Raw genomic sequence first — 6,000 nt, forward strand, 5'->3', positions numbered from 1 at the left:
CGCCGGAATTTTGTGCAAAAATAAAAAAGCATCAGTTTCGATTTTGGCTTCTCTATGTACGAAAACAGCATTTCGGTTTCGGTTTCAGTTTAACTTGAGAGGGAGAGGTACATGGAGAGATCGTAACCGGCGGAGAGAGGAGAAGCCCTAGAAGGAAGAAGGCGTTGTCGGAGAGCTTCTTTACACTGAGGAAATGAGAGTGTTGTATGTTCAGAGAGGATAGAAGCCCTAGCTAGAAGGAAGAACGGCGTTGAATGAGTCAGGGATTGTAATTTTTTTCTTTTTATATGCATGTGAAAACGGCGGTTCAAAACCGCCATAATCACCAGAACCGCCAAAATATATAAAGCCAATTACGGCAGCAGAAAAATTGCCATAATGACTCGATAATATGGCGGTTCTTTAAAACCGCCTTAATCTCCATGCCATTTTAACCCTTTTTTTTTGTAGTGTAAGGACACATAAGACAGCTCTTGGGTGGTCCATAAGCGACCTTAAGGGCATTAGCCCAGCGAGATGTATGCACAAGATCCTATTAGAGGATGATGCTAAGCCAGTGGTTCAACCACAGAGGCGGCTAAATCCAGCTATGAAGGAAGTGGTGCAGAAAGAGGTCACTAAGTTACTCGAGGCTGGGATTATTTATCCTATTTCTGATAGCCCCTGAGTGAGCCCTGTCCAAGTTGTCCCCAAGAAGGGAGGCATGATAGTGGTCCATAATGAAAAGAATGAACTGGTTCCCACAAGAACAGTCACAGGGTGGCGTATGTGTATTGATTACAGAAGGCTCAATACAGCCACCAGAAAGGATCATTTTTCTTTACCATTCATAGACCAAATGCTAGAAAGACTAGCAGGTCATGAATACTACTACTTTTTGGATGGCTATTCAGGCTACAACCAAATTGCAGTGGATCCTCAAGACCAAGAGAAAATAGCATTCACATGTCCATCTGGAGTATTTGCTTACAGAAGAATGCCTTTTGGTCTCTACAATGCACCTGCAACCTTTCAGAGGTGCATGCTCTCTATTTTCTCTGATATGGTAGAGAAATTCTTGGAAGTCTTCATGGATGACTTCTCAGTATTTGGAGACTCATTTAGCTCCTGTCTTGATCATCTAGCACTTGTCCTGAAAAGGTGCCAAGAAACTAACCTGGTCTTAAACTGGAAAAAATGTCACTTTATGGTGATTGAAGGTATTATCCTTGGGCACAAAATTTCAAGCAAGGGAATAGAGGTAGATGATGAGCGGATAATTTACACGCTTTTTGGCATTGTTTTTAGTATGTTTTTAGTAGGATCTAGTTACTTTTAGGGATGTTTTCATTAGTTTTTATGTTAAATTCACATTTCTGGACTTTACTATGAGTTTGTGTGCTTTTCTGTGATTTCAGGTATTTTCTGGCTGAAATTGAGGGACTTGAGCAAAAATCAGATTCAAAGGTTGAAGAAGGACTGCTGATGCTGTTGGATTCTGACCTCCCTGCACTCAAAGTGGATTTTCTGGAGCTACAGAACTCAAAATGGCGCACTTCCAATTGCGTTGAAAAGTAGACATCCAGGGCTTTCCAACAATATATAATAGTCCATACTTTGGCCGAGTTTAGATGACGCAAAAGGGCGTTGAACGCCAGTTCTATGCTGCAGTCTGGAGTTAAATGCCAGAAAAACGTCACGAACCAGTGTTGAACGCCAAAAACACGTCACAACTTGGCGTTCAACTCCAAAAGAAGCCTCTGCACGTGGAAAGCTAAATCTCAGCCTAAGCACACACCAAGTGGGCTCCGGAAGTGGATTTATGCATCAATTACTTACTTCTGTAAACCCTAGTAGCTAGTTTAGTATAAATAGGACTTTTTACTATTGTATTAGACATCCTGGATTGTATTTTTGATCCTGTGATCACGTTTTGGGGGCTGGCCATTCGGCCATGCCTGAACCTTCATCACTTATGTATTTTCAACGGTAGAGTTTCTACACTCCATAGATTAAGGTGTGGAGCTCTGCTGTTCCTCATGAATTAATGCAAAGTACTACTGTTTTCTATTCAATTCAACTTATTCCGCTTCTAAGATATTCATTCGCACTCCAACATGAATGTGATGAACGTGACAATCATCATCATTCCCTATGAACACGTGCCTGACAACCACTTCCGTTCTACCTTAGATTGAATGAGTATCTCTTGGATCTCTTAATCAGAATCTTCGTGGTATAAGCTAGATTGATGGCGGCATTCATGAGAATCCGGAAAGTCTAAACCTTGTCTGTGGTATTCCGAGTAGGATTCAGGGATTGAATGACTGTGACGGACTTCAAACTCAAGAGTGCTGGGCGTAGTGACAGATGCAAAAGGAGGTGAATCCTATTCCAGTATGATCGAGAACCACAGATGATTAGCCGTGCCGTGACAGAGCATTTGGAGCTTTTTCACAAGAGGATGGGATGTAGCCATTGACAACGGTGATGCCCTTACATAAAGCCAGCCATGGAAAGGAGTAAGACTGATTGGATGAAGACAGCAGGAAAGCAGAGGTTCAGAGGAACGAAAGCATCTCTATACGCTTATCTGAAATTCTCACCAATGAATTACATAAGTATTTCTATCTTTATTTTCTGTTTATTTATTATTATTTTCGAAAACTCCATAACCATTTGATATCCGCCTGACTGAGATTTACAAGGTGACCATAGCTTGCTTCATACCAACAATCTCCGTGGGATCGACCCTTACTCACGTAAGGTTTTATTACTTGGACGACCCAGTGCACTTGCTGGTTAGTTGTGCGAAGTTGTGAAGTTATGTTTGGACCATGGTATTGTGCACCAGTTGTTGGCGCCATTGCTAGGGAGAGAACGAACAACAAATTTTACAACCTAATCTGAGTAACAATTTCGCATACCAAGTTTTTGGCGCCGTTGCCGGGGATTGTTTAAGTTTGGACAACTGACGGTTCATCGTGTTTCTCAGATTGGGTAATTTTCTTCTTATTTTATTTTCAAAAAGTTTTCAAAAATTTTTCAAAAAAAAAAATCTTTCAAAAATTTCTCATCTGTTTTCAAAAATTATTCTAAAATTTTTTTAAGAATGAATTCTAGTGTTTCATGAAGCATGTTGAAGCCTGACTGGCTGTAAAGCCATGTCTAAATTCATTTGGACTGGGGCTTCCAACCCAACATTATCAAGAGCAAGCTAGTTGTTGCTAATCCACCTGCTGCTGTTCCTGATCCACCTGATTTACATGCTAAAGCTTGACTGGCTATTAAGCCATGTCCTACCCTCAGATTGGAGCTTTAGACTAAGAGTGCAAGATTCCTGGAATTCATATTAAAAATTTTGGAATCCTTATTTTTCTTTTTCAAATAATTTTCAAAAAATCCAAAAAAATTAGAAAATCATAAAATCAAAAATATTTTGTGTTTTTGGTATGAGTCTTGTGTCAATTGCATGTTTTAAATTTTGCATAAAATTTTCGAAAAAAATCATGCATTCATGGTGTTCTTCATGATCTTCAAGTTGTTCTTGATGAATCTTCTTGTTTGATCTTCATGTTTTCTTGTTCTATGTCTTTTCTTGTTTTTCATATGCATTCTTGCATCCATAGAGTCTAAACATGAAAGATTTCTAAGTTTGGTGTCTTGCATGTTTTCTTTGCATTAAAAATTTTCAAAAATAAGTCTTGATGTTCATCTTGACATTCAAAGTGTTCTTGGTGTTCATCTTGACATTCATAGTGTTCTTGCATGCATTCATTGTTTTGATCTAAAAATTCTCATGCATTGAGTCTTTCTCATGTTTTTCTCTCTCATCATTAAAATTCAAAAATCAAAAAAATATCTTTCCCTTTTTCACTCATAAATTTTCGAAAATTTGAGTTGATTTTTTCAAAATTTTTTAAAATTTAGTTGTTTCTTATGAGTCAAATCAAATTTTCAATTTAAAAATTTTATCTTTTTCAAAATCTTTTTCAAAAATCATATCTTTTTCATTTTTCTTATTTATTTTCGAAAATCTCAAAAATATTTTTCAAAAATCTTTTTCTCAATTTTATCTCATAATTTTCGAAAATATCATCAACAATTAATGTTTTGAGTAAAAAATTTCAAGTTTGCTACTTACTTGTTAAGAAAGATTCAAACTTTAAGTTCTAGAATCATATCTTGTAATTTCTTGTGAATCAAGTCATTAATTGTGATTTTAAAAATCAAATCTTTTTCAAAACTAATTTCAATCATATCTTTTCAAAAACATCTTCTTATCTTATCTTTTTCAAAAATTTGATTTTAAAATATCTTTTCTAACTTCTTATCTTCTTATCTTTTCAAAATTGATTTTCAAAATTTGTTTCAACTAACTAACTAACTTTTTGTTTGCTTCTTATCTTTTTCAGAACTACCTAACTAACTCTCTCTCTCTAATTTTCGAAAATCTCTTCCCCCTTTTTCAAAAATTCTTTTTAATTAACCAATTGTTTCAAATTTTAATTTTAATTTTCGAAAATCACTAACCAATTTTTCAAAAATTATTTTCGAAAACTTCTCTCTCTCTCATCTTCTTCCATTTATTTATTTATTTACTAACACTTCATCTCACCCAAATTCGAACCCCCTCTTCCATCTGTGTTCGAATTTTCTCTTCTTCCCTTCTTTACATTACATTCTTTTCTTCTTCTACTCACACAAGGAAACCTCTATACCTAGGTAAAAAGGATCTCTATTATTATTATTTTCTGTTCCCTCTTTTTCATATGAGCAGGAGCAAGGACAAGAACATTCTTGTTGAAGCAGACCCTGAACCTGAAAGGACTCTAAAAAGGAAACTAAGAGAAGCTACAATACAACAATCCAAAGACAACCTTATAGGAATTTTCGAACAAGAAGAGGAGATGGCAGCCGAAAATAATAATAATGCAAGGAGGATGCTTAGTGACTTTACTGCACCTAATTCCAATTTACATGGAAGAAGCATCTTCATCCCTACCATTGGAGCAAACAATTTTGAGCTTAAGCCTCAATTAGTTTCTCTGATGGAGCAGAACTGCAAGTTTCATGGACTTCCATCTGAAGATCCTTTTCAGTTCTTAACTGAATTCTTGCAGATCTGTGATACTGTTAAGACTAATGGAGTAGATCCTAAAGTCTACAGGCTCATGCTTTTCCCTTTTGCTGTGAGAGACAGAGCTAGAATATGGTTGGACTATCAACCTAAGGATAGCCTGAACTCTTGGGATAAGCTCGTCAAGGCCTTCTTAGCCAAGTTCTTTCCTCCTCAAAAGCTGAGTAAGCTTAGAGTGGATGTCCAAACCTTCAGACAGAAAGAAGGTGAATCCCTCTATGAAGCTTGGGAGAGATACAAGGAATTGACCAAAAAGTGTCCTTCTGACATGCTTTCAGAATGGACCATCCTGGATATATTCTATAATGCTCTGTCTGAATTAGCTAAGATGTCATTGGATACTTCTGTAGGTGGATCCATTCACCTAAAGCCTGCAGAAGCTCAAGAACTCATTGACATGGTTGCTAATAACCAGTTCATGTACACTTCTGAGAGGAATCCTGTGAGTAATGGGACGCCTCAGAAGAAGGGAGTTCTTGAAATTGATACTCTGAATGCTATATTGGCTCAGAATAAAATATTGACTCAGCAAGTCAATATGATATCTCAGAGTCTGAATGGAATGCAAGCTACATCCAACAGTACTCAAGAGGCATCTTCTGAGGAAGAAGCTTATGATCCTGAGAACCTTGCAATAGCAGAGGTGAATTACATGGGTGAACCCTATGGAAACACTTATAATCCCTCATGGAGAAATCACCCAAATCTCTCATGGAAGGATCAACAAAAGCCTCAACAAGGCTTTAATAATGGTGGAAGAAACAGGTTTAGCAATAGCAAACCTTTTCCATTATCCACTTAGCAACAGACAGAGAATTCTGAGCAGAATCCATCTAGCTTAGCAGATTTAGTCTCTGATCTATCTAAGGCCACTCTGAGTT

General features: G+C 37.0%; 1 non-coding gene across 1 annotated transcript; it reads right to left on the bottom strand.

Moving 5' to 3' along the window:
- Window positions 1–5,285: 5,285 nt before the first annotated feature.
- LOC148567904 (small nucleolar RNA R71) lies at window positions 5,286–5,393 on the bottom strand. Its single transcript, XR_015883026.1, has one exon. It is a non-coding gene; the product is annotated as a small nucleolar RNA R71 (small nucleolar RNA).
- Window positions 5,394–6,000: the final 607 nt, after the last annotated feature.

Source organism: Arachis ipaensis, chromosome B4 (assembly GCF_059453495.1).
Source record: "Arachis ipaensis isolate K30076 ecotype BB chromosome B4, ASM5945349v1, whole genome shotgun sequence".
Lineage (NCBI taxonomy): Eukaryota > Viridiplantae > Streptophyta > Magnoliopsida > Fabales > Fabaceae > Arachis > Arachis ipaensis.